Source organism: Vigna unguiculata, chromosome 2 (assembly GCF_037176805.1).
Source record: "Vigna unguiculata cultivar grain cowpea cultivar isolate G323 ecotype 2 chromosome 2, ASM3717680v1, whole genome shotgun sequence".
NCBI lineage: Eukaryota > Viridiplantae > Streptophyta > Magnoliopsida > Fabales > Fabaceae > Vigna > Vigna unguiculata.
The window spans coordinates 286,776-312,678 of NC_140793.1; the positions used below are offsets into that span (position 1 = coordinate 286,776).

The 25,903-nt window shown below is 43.8% G+C and overlaps 1 pseudogene across 1 annotated transcript; it reads right to left on the minus strand.

Moving 5' to 3' along the window:
- On the minus strand, nucleotides 1-25,872 carry LOC114173538 (uncharacterized; annotated as a pseudogene). The gene is made up of 5 exons (XR_014992954.1): nucleotides 22,323-25,872; nucleotides 14,960-22,141; nucleotides 6,758-6,858; nucleotides 6,560-6,639; nucleotides 1-268 (listed from the first exon to the last, which is right to left on the minus strand). The product of XR_014992954.1 is annotated as an uncharacterized LOC114173538 (transcript).
- Nucleotides 25,873-25,903: the final 31 nt, after the last annotated feature.

A 25,903-nucleotide genomic window follows, 5' to 3' on the forward strand; every position in this document is an offset into this window, starting at 1 on the left:
TAATCAGAGCAACTGGACGCATAAAGATTCACTATTACAGTCATCCCAAGAAGAGTACTGGAAATTACTAGGGCATACAAAACATCATGCCATGAGCTAAATGTAAAACCGAAAGGTACTGTTTTGCAAAAGAAGCTGTTCATAGAACAGGGGATTACAATGACTTTAGAGCCTTAAAACTGCTCTTGCAAGTCACACACACGAACTTACTAAGCTGCACCGCTGCTACCATCAGACCTATTTCCAAGAATTCCCCCATCTGCTCCCACTAGAGGTGATCATCGCAAAAGAGAAAACAAAACAGGACATACACAAAAAAGAAGGGTAAGCTAGTGTAAATTATATTTAACATGTTACAGCACACAAGTAATTGAAACAATCCCAGCATGCAACGTAGTATGCGCAAGGAATCATGTTATAACAATCAAGCAAGACACTACGACTCAATTATCCGGATACATATACTAAGATCGAATTCACTGGACGCTTGCACTTGTGGTGGCCTTTACTGCTCTACAGAGCCATTGCCAATGGGTTTCACCCTACCACACACAAGGTTAGCCTTTAAGCGTCTAAGGCCATTATCCTGCCAGAGACTAGGGCCTCCCGCCACTCTCACCACTTGGGTCAATTTGCTCTACTTGAGACTCAGTGACCTTTTAGAGTTTTGGGATATGATCCTTACTTGAATCCTTATCTTAATATATACACTACACACCACCATGAGATCTCCCCACAAGACTCATGGAATTACGCCCATTTCACATCAATTTCATGTTTCGTATATCATAACCACCACTTTCATCTCATACATCCAATTCTCATTTCACCAACCATCATTCAACAATTCCATGCCATAACTCATACCAAAAGCACCCATCCCAAAGCATATAGATAAAAAAACCATGCGTTTTCAAGACATACAGCCAAGCCATGGATAAATTCAAGAAAACAAAATCAATTATGCCGTATTCTCGCTCAGGATAAACGCCTTCGCTTAAGCTGCCGCTACTGTCTCGCTTAAGCTAGGCGTTGTCGCCTGGGCGAGTCCTGCAATAGTAGCCCTCTACGAGCTCTCGGTTGGGCGAGACCAGCTCACTTGAGCGAAACCACCACTCACCCAAAACTAAAGTTCCTCGCCTGGACGAGGACGCGAGCAGAGAGCACATCTGGATTCCTCGAGTACTTGCTTGGGCGAGCCATTCCCGCTTGAGCGAGATAATGCGTCGCTCAAAACCAGAATTGGTCGCCTGAGCGAGATGCTCGAGCAGATCCAGGGTGAGCTTCTGCTATTCTCGCCTAGGCGAGACGAGCTCGCTCGGGCGAGAATACAAGCTCTCACCATTGTTCCACGCATGCAGCACCAAAAGCAGCCAACACAAACCACACAGTTCATTCATATACGAGCACAAGCATTCTTTAAATCATTTCAAGCATGAAACAGAACAGAAACACACCACATACTTCTAAAACACGAAAAAGAACCTAACTTCCCTTACCTTTTTAAGCACAAGAGAAGGGAGCAACAACTTAGAGAAGGCAACCCAGGCACCACAGCTCCACGAACTAAGAAAGTGAGTTGAAACAGAAACCCCATGCCCAAAACGAAGTTAAGAGCTGGAAACCTAACCCGACCAACATGCTCAACCAGAGGAAAGGAGAAGAAACAGACCAGAAATCTCTAAGATTCAACTTACTTGGATGTAGGAAGAGGTGTCGTTGCCTTGGAGACGGACGAACTTTGTGTCCTAGCAGAGCTCTTACTAGAGAAAAGATGAGAGAAGGGAAAGTTGGTTTCTTTGAAAATGAAACAGAATGAAGGGGTTAGGGGCTGGAGAGGGGTATTGGGTCTCCTTACTAGGCCGACCTTAGGCCCATGAATGGCTAGGCCCAAACACTTATAAAGCTGAAAGGAAATGGGGCTTACAATATTTCCTCAACAACAAAAATTTTTCGTCCTCGAAAAATTAAGACTTACCAGAAAAGATGTGGATATGAACTCCTCATGTCCTCCTCTAGCTCCCAGGTAGAGTCACTTGTCCTTCAGTCCCAGATGACCTTTACAAGACTGGTGGCTCTTCCCTTTCGCTCCTTAACTTGGCGATCATCTATAGCCACTGGTTGTACCACTACCCGGAGATCCTCCTTGACTTGCACATCCTCCGCATCCAACACATGTGACGGGTCAAACACGTACTTCTGTAGCTGTGAGACATGGAATACTGGGTAGAGATTAGCCAACTGGGGTGGTAATGCAATCTCATAAGCTACAGGCCCTATCCTCCTCAAGATCTAATATGGACCCAAGAACTTAGGGGACAACTTCCTTGAGCGGATAACCCTCCCCACACCAGTGGTTCGGGTCACCCTCAAGAACACATGTTCACCAGCCTCAAACTCTAGGGGTCTTCTCCTCCGGTTTGTATATGCTTTCTGCCGACTCTGAGATGCTTGCAACCTATCTCTCACTAACTGCACATACTCTGTGGTCTGTTGCAACAACTCAGGTCCTACCAAAACTAACTCGCCATCTTGATATCAGCATAAAGGAGTCCTACACCTCCTCCCATATAAAGCCTCATAAGGCGCAATCCCTATACTCTCCTGGTAACTGTTGTTATAGGTGAACTCCACTAGCGGTAACACCTCATCCCAACTGCCAAGGTGGTCCAAGATACAGGTCCTCAACAAGTCCTCCAAGGACTGAATCACCCTCTCCGACTGGCCATCTGTCTGAGGATGATAGGCATAACTCATCCTCAGCCTGCTACCTATAGCCTTCTGCAGCGTCTGCCAGAACCTTGAAGTGAACCGGGGGTCTCTGTCAGACACTATGCTACTAGGCAACCCATGAAGTCTCACTATCTCCCGGATGTAGAGCTAGGCCAACTTGGCCATAGACATTCTAAGATTCACTGCCAAGAAGTGAGCACTCTTTGTCAATCGATCTACCACCACCCATATAGCATCATGTCCTCTCACGGTGCGAGGCAAGTGGGTAACAAAATTCATAGCTATGCTATCCTACTTCCACACCAGAATATCCAAGGGCTGGAGCATTCCACCAGGTTTCTGATGCTCCACCTTCGCCTTTTGACAAGTCAAATAGGCGGATACGAACTGTGCAACCTCTTTCTTCATGCCTTGCCACCAAAATTTATCCTTGAGGTCTTGGTACATCTTAGTCATGCCAAGATGCAGACTAAAACGACTCTTGTGTCCCTCCTCAAGAACCAGTCTCCTCAACTTAGCATCATCTGGCACACAGACCTTACCTCTGAACCTCAACACACCATCACCACCCAAGGCAAACTCCTTGGCCTGATCCGATCCCAGTAGCTCTTTCACCTTCTGTAGACTAGCATCTGTTGCTTGCCTTTCCTTAATCAAGCTCAGGAAGTCACTAGATATAACCAAGGTGCTACACCTAATGAATTCTGGTTCCAACTCAACCTGTATCTTCATATCTCTGAAGCTCTCAAGCAACTCCATCTCTTTTATCATCAAGTGTGCCACATGCATCGTCTTCCTACTCAGTGCATCCGCCACCACGTTCGCCTTCCCCGGGTGATAAAGGAGTTCAAAGTCGTAGTCCTTCAAAAACTCTATCCACTACCTCTGCCTTATATTCAACTCTTTTTGATCAAAGAGGTACTTCAAGCACTTGTGGTCACTAAACACACGGAACTGCGCACCATACAAGTAGTGCCTCTAGATTTTCAAACCAAAGACCACTGCTGCTAACTCGAGATCATGAGTGGGGTAGTTCTTCTCATGAACCTTTAGTTGCCTTGAGGCATAGGCCACCACCTTCCTCTCTTGCATCAAGACACAACCAAGGCCATGATGAGAGGCATCACAGTAAACCTCAAAGGGTTTACTCACATCCGGAATGATCAAAACTGGAGCACTCGTCAACCTTTGCTTAAGCTCCCTGAAGCTCTCCTCACACCTATCAGTCCATGCATAAGGTTGATCCTTCCTGGTTAGCTCCGTACTAAAACTGGAGAACCCCTCTATGAACCTCCTATAGTAGCCCTCTAGACCCACGAAACTCCGAATCTCCGTCACGGACTTGGGACATTCCCACTCTATCACAGCCTCCAGCTTAGCTGGATCCACAGCTATACCTTGGACCGATATCACGTGCCCCAAGAACTGCACCTCCCTCATCCAAAAGTCACACTTTGACAACTTAGCGAATAGTTGCTTCTCCCTCAGGATACCAAGCACTATCCTCAGATGCTCGGGATGCTCCTCATGTGTCCTGGAGTAGATGAGAATGTCGTCTATGAAGACCACGATAAACTTATCTAAAAATGGCCGGAAGATCCGGTTCATGTAGTCCATGAACAAGGCTGGAGCATTGGTCACACCAAACGACATAACCACATACTCGTAGTGCCCATACTTGGATCTAAAAGCAATTTTCTCCACATCCTCTGCCTTCACCAGAATATGATGATAACCCGATCGCAGATCAATCTTAGAGAACACCGATGCCCCATGTAGCTGATCCATCAAATCATCTATTCTTGGCAAGGGGTACTTGTTTTTGATAGTCAACTTGTTCAGTTGCCTGTAGTTCACACACAACCTTGAGCTACCATCTTTCTTCTTTAGTAGCAAAACAAGCACTCCCCACGGTGAAGCACTCGGCCGTATAAACTGCTTCTCAAGCAATTCCTCTATCTGCTTCTTTAACTCCACCAACTCCGCTGGGGCCATGCGGTAAGGAGCTATCGACACAGGACCAGCTCCTGGTACCAAGTATATGGAGAACTCGACTTCTCTCCTCGGGGGAAAGCCTGGTACCTCTTCAGGGAACACATCCTCAAATTCCCTGACCACATGTATCACTGTTATTCTTTCCTCCTTCTCAACCTCCATCCTGGCAAAGATCATATAGCACTGTGCGCCGTCCTGGATTTCCTTCATAACCCCATGGGAAGACAACAACTTAGGCTCCTCTAAGTTAGAGAACATCGGCTTCTTCTCCTGGCAGTCGATGAGAATGCGATTAGCGGAGAGCCAATCCATTCCCAAGATCATATCTAGCCCTTGCAGAGGGAGGCATATGAGATTGACTTTATACATGCGTCCCTCCACCTTCACCGGACACCTAGCACACACCGTAGATGTCCTAACCAACCCAGATGCCGGAGTAGATACCACGAGATCAAACTATAGTTCACACACCGGCAACCCCAACTCCCACACACAAGACTCTGACACAAAAGAATGTGTCGCTCCAGAATCAAAAAGCACACAACAGGTCTTGCCAGAAATCACACAACAACTAATCACAAGGTTACCTGAACCTGCTGCCTCTGACCTGGTCATCGCATACACTCTGCCTGCAGCTTGAGGCCTGCTGCCTCCCTTCCTCTACTAAGTCTGACTCTGAGTCTGTGATGAAGGTCGTGCCACGGTCCTCCTCAGGGTAGGACAATCCCTACCAAAATGGCCCTCCCTACCACAATGGATGCACCTGCGAAAACCGGATAGCTGCGGGCAAAAACTGTTCACATGCGGTCCTCCGTAATGATGGCACTGGATCCTGCTAGGCGGGGAAGAAAAGCCTCTAGACCCCTGAGGATGTGGATGAGGCCTAGCATACGGCTTCTTCTTCTTAAGACCATTATCCTGCCAGAGACTAGGGCCTCCCGCCACTCTCACCACTTGGGTCAGTTTGCTCTACTTAAGACTCACTGACCCTTTAGAGTTTTGGGATGTGATCCTTACTTGAATCCTTATCTTAATATATACACTACACACCATCATGAGATCTCCCCACAAGACTCATGGAATTACGCCTATCTCACATCAATTTCATGTTTCATATATCATAACCACCACTTTCATCTCATACATCCAATTCTCATTTCACCAACCATCATTCAACAATTCCATGCCATAACTCATACCAAAAGCACCCATCCCAAAGCATATAGATAAAACAACCATGCATTTTCAAGACATACAGCCAAGCCATGGATAAATTCAAGAAAACAAAATCAATTATGCCGTATTCTTGCTCAGGATAAACGCCTTCCCTTAAGCTGCCACTACTGTCTCGCTTAAGCTAGGCGTTGTCGCCTGGGTGAGTCCTGCAATAGTAGCCCCCTACGAGCTCTCACTTGGGCGAGACCAGCTCGCTTGAGCGAGACCACCACTCGCCCAAAACTAAAGTTCCTCGCCAGGACGAGGACACGAGCAGAGAGCACATCTGGTTTGCTCGAGTACTCGCTTGGGCGAGCCATTCTCGCTTGAGCGAAACAATGCGTCGCTCAAAACCAGAATTGGTCGCCTGAGCAAGATGCTGGAGCAGAACCAGGGTGAGCTTTTGCTATTCTCCCCTAGGCGAGACGAGCTCGCTCGGGCGAGAATACAAGCTCTCACCACTGTTCCACGCATGCAGCACCAAAAGCAGCCAACACAAACCACACAGTTCATTCATATACGAGCACAAGCATTCTTTAAATCATTTCAAGCATGAAACAGAACAAAAACACACCACATACTTCTAAAACATGAAAAAGAACCTAGCTTCCCTTACCTTTTTAAGCGCAAGAGAAGGGAGCAACAACTTAGAGAAGGCAACCCAGGCACCACAGCTCCACGAACTAAGAAAGTGAGCTGAAACAAAAACCCCATGCCCAAAACAAAGTTAAGAGCTGGAACCCTAACCCGACCAACATGCTTAACCAGAGTAAAGGAGAAGAAACAAACCAGAAATCTCTAAGATTCAACTTACTTGGAGGTAGGAAGAGGTGTTGTTGCCTTGGAGACGAACGAACTTTGTGCCCTAGCAGAGCTCTTACTAAGAAAAGATGAGAGAAGGGAAAGTTGGTTTCTCTGAAAATGGAACAAAATTAAGGGGTTAGGGGCTGAAAAGCGGTATTGGGTCTCCGGCCTTAGGCCCACGAATGGCTAGGCCCAAACACTTATAAAGCTGAAAGGAAATGGGGCTTACAAAAAGTGTATCATAGTAGATTTAATTAAGTCATAATTTTTTTTCCTACATTTAGAAAATTTTAATTGAGCATTTTTAAATTATTTTGTGAATAATTATTATTATTACTATTTAATTAAATTTTGTTTAATTTTTTCGCTAATTGAATAATCTGATTGTTCTCTTATCTTTGTTTCCATTCCATGTGCTAAAAAATATGAAAATTTATGTATAATATAAAATAATATTAAAATAATAAAATTTATTTAGCATTTTATATTAACTATAATATTGTGTTATTTTAATTACAAAACCTCGTAATTCTAAATGTGGATGCAATACAAAAGATGACCACACAAAACAATAGTTCCGTCTCAATATGACGAAAATAACTAAATTAAAAAATATAAATTCTTTAGCAATCAATAAATTGAAAATTTTTAATAAAAATTCAATCGAAAAATATCCAAATTTATAAGATACTTAAGTCTAAAAAGAAATAAAATAGTTAATTTCAGAAAGAAAAATAACCCACCTTTTAAATTGGTTGAAACTTTGTTACTTTTAATGAAATTATATAATTTTCCAAAGGGCATTGTACCAAAGGTCATTGGGTTTTTTCCTATAACTCCAATATTTTTTCTACGTCTCAAGTATTTTTTAAATTCCACAACTAACCTTTGATCATTTGACCGCTGCATTAAATGTTTCAGAATTTGAACCTACCTCTTTTCTTATTTAATGAAAACAAACCCACCCCTACATTTTACCCTAGCGTCGTCCTGACCCCAAATCCCACCAAGCCTCACTCCATTCTCGCCTAACTCCTTCCTCCGTCTCTTGTGTTGTGGTTGTGTTATGGTTAGCGTTGATTCTTCTTGTTGTGGTCTCATTCTTGTTGCTCTCTCCTCTCTTCTTTTTCTCGTCTCCCATATTCCTCAAGACAACAAATTTAACAAAGTGAGTTCATCTATCTCTATGTTTGTGTTTTGCCCGCCATGCTTGCCATGTTTACGAATCATTTAGTTTTACTGAGATTTGTCAAAACTAGGATCGGAAGTCGACTTCCATAAGCCAATCAATACCAGAAGTTGATTTCCGTAAGTCAATCATTACCGGAAGTGGACTTCTGTAAGAGAAAAATATCGGAAGTGGACTTTCGTAAGTACAAAAATGCATTTAAAACCATCACCAGAAGTCGACTTCTGTAAGGTTAGTATACGCACCGAATGTCGACTTCCGGTGAAGCAAATGGCGAATGTGGATAGTATTCCGGAAGTGGGCTTTGTTCACCGGATGTCGACTTTCGGTGAAGGATGCTTCTGAATGTCGACATCTGATGAATTGCATTTACGGATGTGGAGGTTTGATTTCCGGATGTAGACTTTTAGTTATGTTTGTTTCAGATGTGGCTTTGTTATTCTAGATATCAATTTCCAATTTATTTAATTAATTTTTTTTGGTTTATTATTTATGTACCGTACCTGGCCAACTTAACTATACCATACCTGGTCAACTTAACCATATAAATGACGACCCTTACGTATATGCCGGAAACAACCCAAGTACACGACTCGGGCCAGCATAGACTTAAACTCATAACCGAACGAAGCCTAAACTAATAACAAAACGGCCAATCTAGGATAGTGCACGGGCAAAGACGACATCCGTCAACTGGAGAAGTAACCGGATCAGACCGTTTCTAAAGACTTAGCGAAATGAAAGCCCTCCTGCCATCTAATAAGCCCACGATAGTCGAACTAAGGGCCTGGGCCAAGGCCCAGGCCCACCTGCAGCCCGAACTAGGGCCAGCTCATGTCGTAACCAAACATAATTAATACTCTATAAATACGTGTGGACCCCAGTAATTAAAGGTACGCATTCATTACTCCATTAATCACCTGATTTGACCTTTTGAAAGCTTTGACTCACTTGAGCTTCGGAGTCCCTTCTGTTGGTAACCCCTCTTGGGTCCAAGCCGACATGTATCAACCGGGAAGAGGCCAACTGAGGAGATAGCAGATTACGTGGGTAAGGTGACGCTTGTGCCTAACTTATCTTGTTTGTTCTCTATAGGAACAATTGGCGCCCACCGTGGGGCACGAGACGAACACCTTAGTACCTGCTTTTCTCTGAAGATGGTTTCAACCCGTAGCAGAGCTGGAGCTAACAAGCAGGCTGACGCTGGTCCCCCAGGACCCGCTAACATCACTCCTGACCTGGCCGCCATCCTGGACGGCCAGGCTAAAATGCAACAAGAATTGGCAGATCTGAAGAAACATAGCGCTGATGAGATGGAGGCGCTACGGCATGAGAATTCTCGCCTCAAGCGAAAGATCGAAGCTGATACCACTCTGAAAGGAAAGGCCAAGGAGGCATCTGAGGCTGCAAGGTCCCCGGCCTTCCAGCCCACAGAAGAAGAGAGCGAATACAACCCTACCCATCACACCTTCACCACCACCCAACAAACACCCATTCCCTCCACCCATCCCACTCACTTCCCATCCACCCAACCAGGGCACACTGCAGCCCTTACCCCTGCTACTACCCTCCCCACCACCCAGATCCCCTACAATATACCCACCACCCTACACACTACACATGTTCCACCTTATAACCCACAATACCTCCCGACAACCCACATCCCCCCTCACAAATTTACCTCCACCTTCCCCACTATGATCAACCATCCTATCCCTCCCCATCCGCTCCCACACTACCAGCCCAGACGTCGTCACCCCTTCACCGACTTTATCGCCAACACTCCCCTTCCTGCCTAGTGGGAACCCTTCACACTGGACCGCTATACCGGTGAAACCGACCCTGATGAACACCTCAAAGTCTACATCACCCATGTCGCCCTGTACACGTCCCAAGACGCGGTCTTCTGCAAAGCCTTCCCCACTACCCTCAAGGGCCCTGCTCTAGAATGGTTCATAACTCTTCCACCCTACTCCATTGACAACTTCGACGCTCTCTCCCATATGTTCTCCACCCATTTCGCTGGCAGCCGCCCACATCAAACTACCACAATCTCCCTCCTGGGCATTAGACAAGAACAAGGCGAACCACTCAGAGCGTTATAGATCATTTCAGTAAGGCAGCTCTTCGCACCCCACACCTCAACCAAGAAATGATCCTCCAATGCATGACACTCACCCTACAACCCGGCCCTTTCGCCAACAACGTCTACCTCCATCCACCTGCCTCTATGCACGAACTTAAATTGCGTGCGGCCGACTATGTCTGCATGGAGGAAATGCAGACCCTCCATACCAAATTCTGCAATGACTATGCAGCCACCACCGCCAACCCTACCCCACAATCTCCCCGCCCTGATACCCACCCACGCGAGCCCCGCCAACCCCGCTTCACCAGATATGCCCCTCTTACTGTAGCCCGATCCTGCATCCTTGATGAGGCCCTACAAGCTGACCTCATCCCTCCACCATGCAAGACAACCACTCCTCCTAATGCTGATATGACCAAGTATTGCCGCTACCACCACAATCATGGCCACACCACAGAAGACTACAAAGCACTCCAGGATAAAATCGAAGAACTGGTCTGTGCTGGTCACTTTCGCCGTTTCATCCGTAGAGATGATCATTCCTCTCGATCCCGCCACCCCCTCGATCCGACCACAAACGCCCTACACACGACTCTCGCCACGATAGACGCCCAGCCCAACCCGCTAACCAGGAACCCCAACCGGCCCGCACCGACATCACCCCCGCCGATCCTCCCCTACGTGGCACTATCAACACCATCTCTGGTGACTTCGCTAGTGGAGGATCCACCTCTTTTGCCAGAAAGAAACACCTCCGCCATATTCAATCCATTAATCATATCACCCATTCCCACCACAGACGCTGCATGCCTCCCATCATCTTCACAGACGACGACTTTCACGGCCTCGACCATCAACAAGACGACCCCATGGTCATCACCGTTGAAATTGAAAACTATGCCGTTAAGAAAGTTCTTGTCGACCAGGGTAGCTCTGTTGACATTCTCTACTGGGCCACCTATCAAAAACTCCAGCTCCCGGACACTGCCATGGCCCCATATGACGAACCAATCTATGGCTTTTCTAGCGAACAAGTATCCACCCGCGGCTACATTGACCTTCACACCGTGTTTCATGACGGAACCCAAACCAAAAGCATTCCCATCCGCTTCCTTATCGTCGACGCGCCAACATCCTACAATGTCCTCCTAGTCCGTCCTTCCCTCAACACTCTCGACACTATCGTCTCCACCCCCCATTTGGCCATGAAGTTCCCTTCTCCTTCCGGTGACATCTTCACTGTCCACTGCGACCAACGCCTGGCATGCGAAGGCTACATGGCCAGCCTGCTCCCACAACTTCCAATTCAACAAACCAACCACATTGAGCGACCACCTGCTCCGGCATCGCCCTATCAAGCGAAGATCTAGACCCCAGAGTAGGCCGAGATGTTCGTCTCGAATCAATTGATGAGACCTCCCCTCTAGAGCTTCCCAATGGCCACTCCATCAACTTAGGCACCAGTTTGAACTCTGACGAGCGTGCCATCATCACACCTATCTTTGTCAGCAACACAGACCTTTTCGCCTAGTCAGTCGTTGACTTACCTGGGGTGGACCCTCTAGTCGCCTCCCACAAGCTATCCATTTACAAAGAAGCCCAATACATCTCCCAGAAAAAGTGCAAACTTGGCGAAGAACGCCGCCTAGCGGCTAAGGTTGAGGCCGACAAGTTACTGAGCGCATGATTCATCGAAGAAGTTCAATACACCACTTGGCTTTCTAATGTAGTCTTGGTGAAGAAAACCAATGGCAAATGGAGGATGTGCATAGACTACACGAATCTAAACAAGGCCTGTCCTCGTAATGCCTACCCCTTACCCAATATCGACCGACTTGTTGACGACGCGACAGGGAATAAAGTGCTTAGTTTTTTGGATGCATATTCTGGATACAACCAAATCCCCATGGCCGCATCTGACATGAACAAGACCGCCTTCATCACGGATGACGCCAACTACTTTTACAAAGTTATGCCCTTTGGTCTTAAGAACGCTGGAGCAACCTACCAACGACTGATGGACAAAGTTTTCAGCCATCTAATGGGACAAGGTGTCGAAGTGTATGTTGACGACATGGTTGTTAAGTCTCCAAGCCACCACCAACATGCCGAGGACCTCTCGGCGGTCTTCTCCGCGTTACGCCAATATAACCTCCGCCTCAACCCTGACAAGTGTGTATTCGGCGTCGACCGTGGTAAATTTCTCGGATTTATGTTGACCCAACACGACATAAAGGCCAATCCCAAAAAATGTAAGGCAATTATCGAGATGCGTAGTCCCACTACCATCAAAGAGGTCCAACGCCTCATAGGCTGCCTTACAGCCATTTCTTGCTTCCTACCCAAACTGGCTGAACAGACGACTGCGAACAAATATTTCAGAAACTCAAAACCACTCTCACCTCACCACCCATCCTCCACAAGCCGGACACTCGCCAACCCTTGTTAGTATACATCACCGCTACCGACCACACCATCAGTGTCTACAACCCTACAACCCGGCCCCTTCACACACTCGCCAACCTCTGCTAGTATCCAAGACTTAGAAGGCACGCAACATCCTGTGTACTTTGTTAGCAGGACGCTGTAGGATCCTGAAACCAGGTACCAAATGGTGGAGAAGTTAGCCTTGTCCTTGGTCCACGCAGCTCGCCGCCTACGCCCATACTTCCAAAACCACAACATCACAGTCAAAACCAACTACCCAATCCAAAAAATACTACAAAAACCAGACCTAGCAAGACGGATGTCATCCTAGGCCGTCGAGCTATCAGAATTCAACATTCGATACGAACCCTGTCACAACCGGGATCGCGACGGGACGACGAACCAAAAAGAAAACGAGTTTGAAAAGATTTGGAGTCGCCACAAGGGCGGTACCTTTAATTAAAAATGCAAAGTTGATGTGATTTTTAAAATGTTTATTTTCCCAAAAAAACAAAGACAAAAGAAACAAAAATATTTTTTTAATTTTTTGGGCCCGACAAGGGTTGACCTTGGTCCTACGTATTCTCATTAAAAATGAGAAATCAGGGTTACGTAGTTCTTTAGAAGATATGTTTGTTTTTTTTATATTTTGAAATTTATATTTTTAGTATTTTTGAATTACTTGAAAGTATGTGCCACACGACGCGAGCGGTCGGACAGACGCGAAAAGAGAAAGAAAAACTATTTTTGGTATTTTTGAAAATGAGTGTCACACGGTGCGAGCGACCGGACAGACACGATAAAGTGAAAGAAAACTATTTTTTTGGTTTTTTTTTTTAGATTTTTTCTATTTTTGTAATTTTTAACAATTTTCAAATATTTGATTTTTTTTAGAAATAATAAAAATAAAATAAAATAAATAAAAAATAAAAAAATAAAAAATAAATAATAATAATGAAAAAGTAAATAAATAAAAAAAACAAATTAATTAAGAAGGATGAAAATGAAAAATAAAACATGGGATACATGAGTAATTAGTGAGAGGTACATAAAGTAAATGAGGTGTCTACAATAAAAATGATAGTGTAACAAGTAAATATAAAACAAGCCCAAAAATACTATAAAGCATGCAAGGGGAGTGGGGTCAGTAAACATGGTGGTGCCGTCAGCAAATACTGGGAGGTGTGTGCATAGTGAAGCAAGGGCTGCAATTAAAAAAACAGGGGGAGTGCGCAAGGATAAAGAGAATGGAGGTGCGGGAAGGAAGCAAACATGATCAGACTCAAAATGCAAGAGAGTGAGAATATTAAAAGAAGAGAAGAAATGATGAACATGGGGTGCAGAGATAAAAAGGGGGGGTGTGCTGTGTGAAAAAAAAAAAAAAACGTGTGGCATATGCAACAAATCACCTAAACCTAACTGCTCAAAGAAACAAGAGGCAAGCCTCCTTTCTCCCTCGACACCAAGACCGTCACCATTCACCTACCACCAACACACCACTTCCATCTCTGCCTCGCCGCACCAGGGACATCGGTGACGACGCCGGTGACGACGCGTCCCCTCCTTCTTTCTTCTCCAACGCGCGCGAGACAAGGGCTGCACTCATCCTCTTCATGGCCTCGAGGACTCGCCTGCCAGAGACCGTCGTCAACGGGTTCAGCCACCTCAAGGTCGTCACCGGTCCCGCCGTCACCGTCGAGGGAATCGTGACGCCGTTGGCGCGCGAGAACTCCGCGGCTCGTCACCACGCGACCATCCCTCCTCCGTTCTCGCGACCGCACGCGACCAGGCTCGAGAACGCCACGTGGCCACACTCCACCGTCGACGAGCTTCGATTCGCCGGCGACCTCACCGCCGGCGAGAGTTTATCTTCTCTTGGTTCTCTGTTTCGATTGGATGTTGGGTCACTGGATTTTGAGACGCGAGTGTTTGGTGTATTGTGCGAGATTGGTTGATTTGTGATGGACAGTTAGGGTTGCGGCGTGAAGAAGATGATTGAGACGATGTGAATCTGTTGTTTTGAGCATGTGGGTTCTGTTCTCTCTGGTTTTTGTGCAGGTGAAGGAAAAAGATCAAGAACGAGAGGTTGACTAATGGTTGAAGAGTTCGTGTCAATGATGATGATTTTTGTAACCTAGGGGCATACAGGATATATGAAGAGCGTATGGTTATTTGCGTGATGGTTCTGGATGGTGGAGATGGAAGCCTAATGGTGATGATAGTGGTCTGGAGGGACGGTAGTTAGCGGAGGAAGAGTCAATGTGGACTTTGTGAAGAATGGTGAATTTGGGACAGGAAAATGAACGTTGGGTTTTGGGTTGATCATGGTGAAGTGGTGAATGAAATTGGTTTTTGAGGTTGAAGGATTGGAGTTGAGCGATGGAATGCGTGAGGAGTTTGATAAGCAAATAATAACGAGGACGACAACATCACACTAGCAAATCATAACAAATACAGTAGAACCAACCAACATCATATTCATTCAATAATTGAACGGTGAAACTTACCTCTTAGTAGTCTCTCTGTGTTACAGGGGTGTGATCAATGGCCTCTCCCCTGCTCCAGTTCTCCCTTTTTTTTCGTCCCCCCGGGTGCTACTGTGATATCTGAATATCTATCTTCAAAATTTTGTTCATTCCCCCCTTTTAGCTTCTGTGTGTCCAGAGAGGTAAAAGGGTGGGAAGTGGCGGTTGCTTCCCCTTGCCCCGTCTGCAGAGTCTTCCGTCAATCCATGCATACAGCTGCTTTAATTTCCTTTTTTGTGCATGAGTAGCAGCAGTTCCACTGCACACGTCTCCAAGGGTACCAAATGAAGAAAATACTAGTCTGATGCGCGCAGAAAAAAATAAATGCCCGCGCCTCTATGCTTTTTTTTTTCAAATCTCTCTTCACCTGTTTTTTTTTCGTTTTTTTTTGCTTCTTTTTTTTTTTTTAAAAAAGTTTTTTCTTTTTACCTTTTTTTTTCGTTTTCTTTTTTTTTCACTCTTTTTTTCCGTTTTTTTTATAATAATAAAAAGTAATAAAATAAAATGAATATGAAGAAGATTAAAAAAAAAAAAGAAAAAAAAAGAAGAAAGAAAAATAAAATAAAATAAAATAAAATAAAATAAAAAAAGAAATAAAAATAAGATAAAAAGACATAATAAAATTAAAGTAAAATAAGATAAGGAAGAAATAAAAATAAAAATAATAATAAAAATCAGTAAAAATAATAAGGTAGTAAAAAGAAAAAAAAACAATCCGGACGAAATTGGGTGTTGACAGCTGCCCCTCTTTACTTAGATTTTACCGATAATACGAAAATTGACTTTTCGTATTATAATAAAAGATAAGTAAAGACAAAAACACTAATTTCGTTCGAGTTTTTACAAAAATAGGTGAATAAAAACTAATTTAAAGGGATGTGGTGACCAATTATATGAAGAGGGTCAGGATCCAAAAGGTGAAGATGGATTCCACTAGGTCTTATCCAGAAAGGGAGAAAGAAATTACTGACCATTCTATTAGAGAGAGTCGTGATGCCAAAACAAACTTTTAAATTTTTGTTTTCAATTTTTGAAATTATTTTGTTTTTCTTGGAATTTTATTTTTTGAAAGTTTGACTCTTTTTTTTTCTTTTTTCTTTTGCATTTTTATGTGTGGATTTGACCATTCCTATGGAGAGTGTCTCTATGTAAAGAAATCGATAACCATTGCCTTGTAGAGGATCTTGATGTAAATCAAGAAATCAATGATCCTTTCTTTACAAAGGGCCCTATGTAAAGTAAAGGAATTGATGACCATTCCCATGGAGAGGGTCTCAATGCAATAAAGAGAATCAATGACCATTCCAAAGGAGAGGACCTTTATGTATGAAATCGATGACCATTGCCTTGCAGAGGGTCTCAATACGACAAATGGATTTGACCATTCCCAAGGAGAGGGTCATAACTTGGACCTGACCATTCCTAAGGAGAGGGTCGTTGTCCGAAAAGAGAACACAAGGACCTGACCGTTCCTAAGGAGAGGGTCGTGAGGATCTGAGGATCTGTAGTTGACCAATTCCAAGGAGAGGGTCATTATCCGAAAGGAGAACACAAGAGTTGACCATTCCTAAGGAGAGGGTCGTGAGGATCTGAGGATCTGTACTTGACCAATCCCAAGGAGGGGGTCGTTATTTGAAAGGATAACCTGCAGATGATTTCCATGTGCCGGCAAACATTCCGTGAATGCCTATCATTGGTGAAGCTTGTGCAAAGCATTTGTCCTGACTGAACTTTTGAATCCACTTTTTGAATGATGACGTAACATGATGAACGCATGGATGCATGGATAAAAATTCATGTGAAGGTCTTTCTTCTTTTTTTTTTTTTTACGTGATGATGATGTAATATGGTGAGATGGATGCATGGATAAAATTCATGTGAAGGTCTTTCTTCTTTTTATTTGTTTGTTTGTTTTTTTTTTTGTTCAAAGATGCTCTTGTTTTGGAATTAATTGTCAACGTCGTCGTCAAATCCAAGGCATGTTCAAGTCACGTCCCTGATATTATGTTCAAGCAAAAATAGTGGGGATTGGTGAAAGATCCTGGTGCACATTGCAAAACTATGAGTTTAATACCTTCTCTTTCTTTCTTTCTCTTTTTTTTTTTCTTTTTTTTTTTTGTTTTTGCACATCATGCAAAACATGCTAGCTCGAACTCACGAATGAATGAGGGATAGGAACAAGTTTTGTAAGAGGCTGAACAATTGTTCATGGGCAACATTACCGGTGGCAAGGTTAATACTAAAGAGGAAACATGCAAGGTTTTAAAAAAACTGCCCCAGTTTTATTGCGTTGGACAAGAGCGTAGTTTGATGAGACGGAAAGGATTGCCCCAATTTGAATCTTTTGCTTAACTCACAGGCTGATGGGAAATTTTTCCTCCATTTTCTATCTTTATTACTTTATTTTTTTTTTACTCACTCTCCCTCCCTTTTTTTTTATTGCCGATTTGTGTTGTCAACCGCTTACTTTTGTCCACGAGTTAAGCTCATGAGAAGATCAAGACAAACATTCTTCAATCAATGTGGACTTTTCTTGGCTTGTAGCGTGGCTAGGGGTTAGAGGTTTATGAAAGAAATGGTTAATAAGGCCCAAGTATGAGTTTGCAGGTATTAATTTTGGAACAAGAATCATTTGCGTGACACCCTGTAAGCCTTTCACTTGAAATTTCGTGGTGTTCTATCATCGTTATTTTCATTTTTCTTCCCCTTTTTCACATCCTTCATGTCCTTTGCATTGTTATCACTGTGATTTTCTAACATGCATTTCTAGATTTCTTCTTCATTGATCTGTTTGAACACCTCTTTTGTGTTTCGGGTAACTTGACATGCTGATGATTCTTGTCCAGGGATACTGAAAGAAGCTTTTTTTATTTTGGCTCAAAGGGGGTGCAAATGGATATATGATTTTTCTTTTACATTCTGGTAGGGGAAGGAGGCCACACGTCATTCCAAAGTTTGTTCGCCTTATTTTCACATGAACTTAGCTCTAAGCCAAAATTCGGCAGCATCTAACCCATTCTACTTTCATCTTCTTTTCTTCTCCCATATCGCCTTTGTAGGTTTTTCGTTCTAACAAACAATCCTTTTTGTTCTTCCCAACTTGTGGCTTTGGCCTATTGTCAGACAAGGTCAACTAAAAAACCTGCCATAGTACACTCTTCTTTATTTCCTAGGGCAATCCTTTATTTTAGAGGGGAATGAACGAATTGGAGGTTCGAGCAATATGAATGCAGATGCTTCAACAAGGGATGAACACAAGTTATGCTTAGAGTGACAAACCATGGAAAAAACTTTCCCTTCTCCCCACTTTTTGTATTTTTATTCCCTTTTTCTCCTCATTTTTTGAAAATGCAATGCACTTGACAACTTTATTAACAACAAATTCCAAAGATGATTTCCTTCTCTATTTTATTTTATTTTATTTATTTATTTATTTATTTATTTTATTATTTTACTTCCACGACACCCTTTAGAAGCGGGCCTGCTCTTAGAGATCATACCTGTGATGCCTCATTGGTATGTATATGGCTTTATTCTTCTTTTCCCTTTTTTTTAGACTATCTGTTACTTGTTCTCTTTACGAGCTCAGCGTGACATCAATTGTTTCAAATTTATGGAAAAAAACCAAATTGTATTAATTGAACGAAATACAAAGCAGAGTACCACAAACTTTGGATACAATGTCGGTATCCCCTAGTAGCGTATCCTATCAAGGAATCATCATGCATAAAATTTCTTGACCGCGTCAGAATTGACCGGTAACGGTAACTCCTCCCCATCCATCCTTGTGAGAATTAGTGCCCCACCAGAAAATGCCCTCTTCACCACATATGGGTCTTCATAATTTGGAGTCCACTTGCCCCTATGATCCTTCTGTATAGGCAAGATCTTCTTCAAGACTAGCTCGCCTTCATGGAGCTCTCTAGGGCGCACCCTCTTGTCGAACGCTTTTTCATTCTTCTTTGGTATAACTGCCCGTGACACACTGCTGTTAGCCTCTTCTCCTCAATGAGGTTGAGCTGGTCAAACCGAGCTTGAATCCATTCAGCCTCTTCCAATTGGGTCTCCATTAACACTCGTAGGGATGGAATTTCTACTTCGAAAGGTAGCACTGCCTCCATTCCGTATACCAGAGAGAAAGGCGTTGCCCCAGTCGATGTACGTACTGAAGTGCGATACCCATGCAAAGCGAAAGGAAGCATCTCGTGCCAATCTTTATACGTAACCACCATTTTCTGTACAATTTTCTTGATGTTCTTATTAGCAGCCTCGATTGCCCCATTCATCTTTGGACGATAGGGAGAAGAATTGTGATGTTGGATTTTAAATTCTTCACACAATTCAGTCATCATTTGATTGTTCAAGTTGGTGGCGTTATCAGTGATTATCTTGTTGGGCAATCCGTATCTGCAAATCAGCTCTCTTTTTATGAATTTGGTCACAACTTTTCTTGTCACATTGGCGTAAGAAGCAGCTTCCACCCATTTAGTGAAGTAATCAATTGCAACCAGTATGAAGCGATGTCCGTTTGAGGCTTTTGGCTCTATGGCCCCAATAACATCTATCCCCCACATTGAAAACGGCCATGGTGCAGACATTACGTTTAAAGTGGTGGGCGCCATATTGATATTATCTGCATACTTCTGACATTTCTCGCACTTCCTCACGTGCATGCAACAATCACTCTCCATGGTCAACCAAAAGTAACCAGCCCTCAAGATCTTCCTGGCCATTGAGTGCCCATTCATGTGTGTGCCGAAGGTACCTCCATGTACTTCCTCTAGTATCGACTCGGCCTCTTTTGCATCCACACATCGAAGGAGAACCATGTCATGATTTCTCTTGTACAACACATCCCCACTTAAGATAAAACTTGCAGCCAACCTTCTTAGTGTCCTTTTATCATTCTCAGATGCTTTTTCGGGGTATTCCCTGTTTTTTAAGTAGCGTTTGATATCAAAATACCAAGGCTTACCATCTGATTCTTCTTCAATGAAGTGACAATACGCTGGTTCTTCGTGGCTCTTCATTTGGATCATTGGCAATACCTCATCTTGATTAACCTCGAACATCGATGACAAAGTAGCTAAGGCATCTACCAACTGGTTATCTTCTCGCGGAATGTGTTGAAATTCAATGGAATCAAAATACTCCACCAACTCCATGATATAAGCTCTGTAGGGAATCAACTTCGGATCCCTAGTCTCCCATTCCCCTTTTAATTGATGGATAACCAATGCCGAATCCCCATACACATTCAAAATTTTCGCCTTCGATTCAATTGCGGCTTGGATGCCCATAGCGCAAGCTTCATATTCAGCGATATTGTTCGTGCAATTAAAACACAACCTTGCAGTCATTGGAATGTACTGATTCTCTGGAGATATCAGTATTGCCCCTATTCCATGTCCCATGGTGTTAGAAGCTCCATCGAATAATAACGTCCATGTCTTTCCATTTTGCTCTTCCTGATCACCTTCAAACAAGGCCATGATGTCTTCATCGGGGAATTCAGGCTGCATTGACTGGTAATCGTTAATGGGTTGTTGAGCCAGATATTCAGCCAGAGCACTACCCTTGATAGATTTCTATGTGACATATATAATGTCGTACTCTGACAATAGCATCTGCCACCGGGCTATCCTTCCAGTCAAAGCGGGTTTTTCAAAAATATACTTGATGGGGTCCATCTTGGATATCAACCACGTAGAATGACTCAACATATATTGTCTTAGACGATGGGCGGCCCATGCCAATGCGCAACAAGTTCGCTCTAAAAACGAGTATCGTCGTTCGCATTCTGTGAACTTCTTGCTCAAGTAGTATATGGCGTACTCTCTTTTTCCAGTTTCATCATGCTGACCTAACACGCAACCCATTGACTCGTCCAGTACAATCAAATACAGAATTAACGGTCTCCCTGGTTCAGGTGGCCGTAAGACTGGAGGATCTCGTAGATATTGTTTAATTTTGTCGAAAGCAGCCTGACAGTCTTCATTCCACTTGACAGCCTGATTTTTACGCAATAGCTTGAATATTGGTTCACAGGTGGAAGTCAACTGGGAGATGAACCTAGCAATGTAGTTCAGTCTGCCCAAGAAACCTCGCACCTCCTTCTCCGTGTTAGGAGTAGGCATTTCGATTATCGCGCGCATCTTGTCAGGATCAGCCTCAATCCCCTTTTGACTGACAATGAAACCCAACAACTTTCCAGATTTCACACCGAATGTGCATTTAGTCGGGTTTAGTTTAAGCTTGAACTTCCTCAATCTGTCGAACAATTTCTTCAGGTTGAGGATGTGCTCTGCTTCTGACTCGGACTTGGCGATCATATCATCTACATAGACCTCAATTTCTTTGTGCATCATATCATGAAAAAGCGCCACCATGGCCCTTTGATAGGTTGCTTCGGCATTCTTGAGTCCGAAAGACATCACCTTATAGCAAAATGTCCCCCATAATGTGATAAATGTGGTCTTTTCCATGTCTTCAGGTGCCATCTTGATCTGATTATATCCTGAGAAGCCGTCCATAAATGAAAATAGTGAGAATCTGGCTGTATTATCCACTAATGTGTCGATATGAGGTAATGGGAAATTGTCTTTTGGACTCGCACGGTTCAAATCTCGATAATCAACGCACATCCGAACTTTGCCATCCTTCTTAGGCACTGGTACAATATTTGCCACCCATTGAGGATATTTTGCCACAGCTAAAAATCCAGCGTCAAATTGCTTTTGCACTTCTTCTTTGATCTTTAATAACATTTCTGGTTTCATTCTCCTTAGCTTTTGTCTAACTGGAGGACATTCCGGCTTGAGTGGAAGTTTATGTTGCACTATATCAGTATCTAAACCAGGCATGTCATTGTACGACCAAGCAAACACATCCCTAAATTCTTTTAGTAAAGCGCATAATTCTTGTTTCACTTCTCTCTTCATACTAGTGCCAATCTTCACTTCTTTCTTCTCATCCTCCTCTCCTAGGTTAAGTGTTTCAACATCCTCTTGATGGGGTTTTATTTCCTTAGATTCTAGTTCCACTAACCTCATTAGTTCAGGGGAGGGTTCCGGATCATCTTCATAATCATCTTCCATATTATCGACAGGGTGCTCAAAATTGGGGATATCGACATTGTTATTTTCAAAACATTCATTGTCATATCTGCATTATTTGAGTTTATAAAAACGATAAACAAACAACAATGAAAAAAGCAAAACAAAAGAACGAAGGTAGCAAACACAAATTGATTATCACGCTGAGCATAAAGAAAAAGGTGTCAACCCGTTAAGTCATGAGTCCTAGAGCTCCGGGTAAAGCAGTAGGATTAATTAAAAAATATTACATTTTAACCAAATTAAACATCACAGGTAGATCCAAAGTCTCCCAATTGTTGAGTGGTGCATCTGAAGTGCATGGCTGCACAAAAGTTGAGCTTTCCCGTTCATCTTCATCGTTGACAGCTGCTATTTGGCTAGTGTTGATCCATCCGGCACTGTGGAAGCTCTCTTTGATATCGCAGATGCAAATCCTTTTTAACTCGTGCTCTTTTCCGTGCATGCGAGCCAGATCACGTTCTCTTCTTTCTTCCATCAGCCTCCTCTTGTCTTCTCGAGTAGGTTTGTATCCCAGGCCGTATCTATTCCTTTTCTCAGTGACCTCCAGGGGAAATATCATTCCTTGCTTGTCCTTGCCTAGCCCTTTCCCGTATTCGTATCCCTCTTTTAGCATGATTCTGGCGGTCATAAGGGAGGCACGAGACAATTGTGGGTTCATCGGATATGGCTCCACATAGGTACTGCCCACAATTTCCAAAGACTGGAAAGCTGTCTCAAGGGCTTCTTCTGCTACCTCAATATATCGAGAAGACGAATGTCCACTCACCAAAATATCTTCCTCTCCTGAAACTATCACTAGTTTATCGCCCATGACATATTTCAACTTTTGGTGCAAGGTTGAAGGCACCACACCCGCCGAGTGAATCCAAGGGCGACCCAACAAGCAACTGTATGCTGGGAGGATATCCATCACTTTAAAGGTTACTTGAAAAACACACGGCCCAAATTGGATCGGCAGTTCTACCTCTCCCATCACCTCTCTTTTGCTCCCATCAAAAGCCCTCACGATCATTGCACTTGGTTTCATGTGGATACCCTCACACGGAAGCTTTCCTAATGTTGCTTTTGGCATTACATTCAAGGAAGAACCATTGTCGATTAATACTCGTGCTATGACATGATCCAAGCATTTTACAGAGACATGGAGGGCCTTGTTGTGTCCTCTCCCTTCAGTAGGTATCTCCTCGTCAGTGAAAGTGAGGTAATTGTTAGCAGTGATGTTGCTAACAATTCCCTCAAAACTGTCCAGAGAGATATTCTTCTCCACATGCGCCCCACTGAGTATCTTCATTAGTAGCTTTCTATGTGAGGTTGAATGCATGAGTAAATCCAAAAGAGAGATCCGAGCAGGCATGCGGTTCAACTGCTCGACCACTTTATACTCACTCTGTTGTATGAACTTCAAAAACTCACTAGCCTCTTCATTAGATATTTCTTTCTTGTCGTCTTTTCTCAGTCCTTCATCGGTCTGTATCTCCTTCCCCTTCAAGAATTCATTAGCATTTTTGTTCATCACCGGTTCACTACTACCTGTTCCCTCTTTCATCAAGATCGGAGGCGTGAATATTCGACCACTCCTAGTCATTCCACCGATGCCCGAAATATTTTCAACTACTGGCTCACCACTGGTAGGCTGGCCTTCTATTCGTTGTTCCCCACCCGACACACATACACCATATTTCCACGGAACAGCTTCCTCACTCTTGTAAGGAAAAGTGGAGGGTGCTTGGATAGTAATAGGTTGCCTTTGTTGCATTGCTAGTGTAGGGGTGGATCTGGTGAAATGAATCACCAATGGCTCTGGCAAGGTCACATCGGGTTTCCCGCCATCTTGTGCAAATACTTCCTCCTCTATACCCTCGCGACATACTTGCACAAAATTTCTGTCGAGCAGATTTTGTAAAACATCCTCGAACTTGGTGCACTCGTCGATAGAATGCTTAGCACCCGGATGGAATCCGCATTTTTCACTCAAGTTATATCCCCCTTTTAACAGACCCGATTTCAGCAATGTCTCAAAAATAAATCGCTTGGAGCTCCGGATTTCATTCACATTCCTTACTAGCTTGTGTTCCCTATCCTCGACGGCATTCGTTGAAGGATTCCCATGTCCTGAAAGAGGATTCGTTTCAACACTAGGTTTGTCTTCGTGAAACTTTACCCACCCTGAGTTGATTAAAGCTTCAACTTTGTGTTTGAGGGCTACACACTTCTCAGTAGAGTGTCCAACCCCCCCTCCGTGATAGTCACATTTAGCATTTGGATCATAATTCTTTGGGAACGGGGGTTGCATAGGCTTCATCGGACAAATTGCAACCAAGCGCTTTTGAAGAAGATGCGGTAACAATTCCGTATACGTCATGGGAATGGGAGTGAACTGAACAAAGTTCCTATCTTGATTCCTCCTCATATTGGTGCTTTGACCTACATTTCGGTTGAAACCTGAGTTAGGCTCGGTTTTCCAAGCATTATTTGGGGCATGTTGCGGTTGATAAAGATTTGACGCTTGATAAAACCCTTGCTGCTGAGGTGGTGTTTGATGAACAGACACCGCATTAGCCACATAAGGAGGTTGGTTTGGGTGTGGTCGATAATTGTGAGTAGGAGCCCGACTTTCCCACACTGGCATCACTAAGGCTGTGTGTGCTTCCACTTCTTTCTTCTTTCCTGGATGGAAACCTGGTTTTTTAGAAGTTGCAGCCGCGAACGGGCCATATGCAATTTTTCCACTCTTTAACCCGATTTCTATCCTTTCACCAATAATAATGATATCAGTGAAATTGGAAGACACATTCCCCAACACGTGCTCATAAAATGGTGATTGTAGTGTGTTTACAAACGTCGCCACCATCTCTTTATCAAGTAGTGGTGGCTCAACCTGAGCAGCCAACTCTCTCCACCGTTGTGCATATTCCTTGAAGGACTCAGTATCCTTCTTGGCCATATTTTGCAATTGCAATCTATCCGGCGCGCTATCCGTGTTGTACTTATACTGCTTCACAAAGGCGTCTGCTAAATCCATCCAGGAATGAATTCGAGATGGCTCCAAGTGTGTATACCAATTCAGCGCAACACCAGCCAAACTATCTTGGAAGCAATGTATCAACAACTTGTCATCATAGGCATAAGCAGCCATCTTTCTACCATACATTGTCAAATGGCTCTTAGGGCACGTGGTGCCCTGATACTTTTCAAATTCTGGGACCTTGAACTTATGTGGTATCATCACACCAGGAACCAAGCTTAACCTTGCAACATCACCGAACCCATAGCTTCCACCACCTTCAATGGCTCGAACCCTCTCTTCAAAAATCTCAAGCTTACTTTTAGCCCTATCAATACAGGCGGACACTACTTGGGTTGTGGCGTGCGGCATGACCTTAGCCAAAGCATCTTCATCAACAGTTATGTTTGGAGTATTTTGTGCCACAGTCACCCTTGGTTCTGCGAATGTGATTGTCTCCTTCATTCCCACTCCTGTCGTGGGTGTCGAGGCTAATATCGGCCCTTGAGTATTGATTGGTAGTGTGTTGTTAGTCACAGGAAAAGAAAAGGAAGTCTGCTCTACCTCCGAATATTCCCCAACAGGTGGGGTGTATCCCGGAGGCAGACCGTACATTGGGAACGGGATTGACATGCCCTGAGTGTTCTGGACTTCATATCGAGGAACTTAAGGGTGAATGTTTTCCTCGATCCTTGCAGAGGAGGCTTCTCCCGAAGTTTTCAGCGATTTTAAGGCCTCTAGGATCTGGCTCACTTGATCCTTCAACTGGTTGATGTCGGCCTTCACAGCTTCATGAGCTTCTTC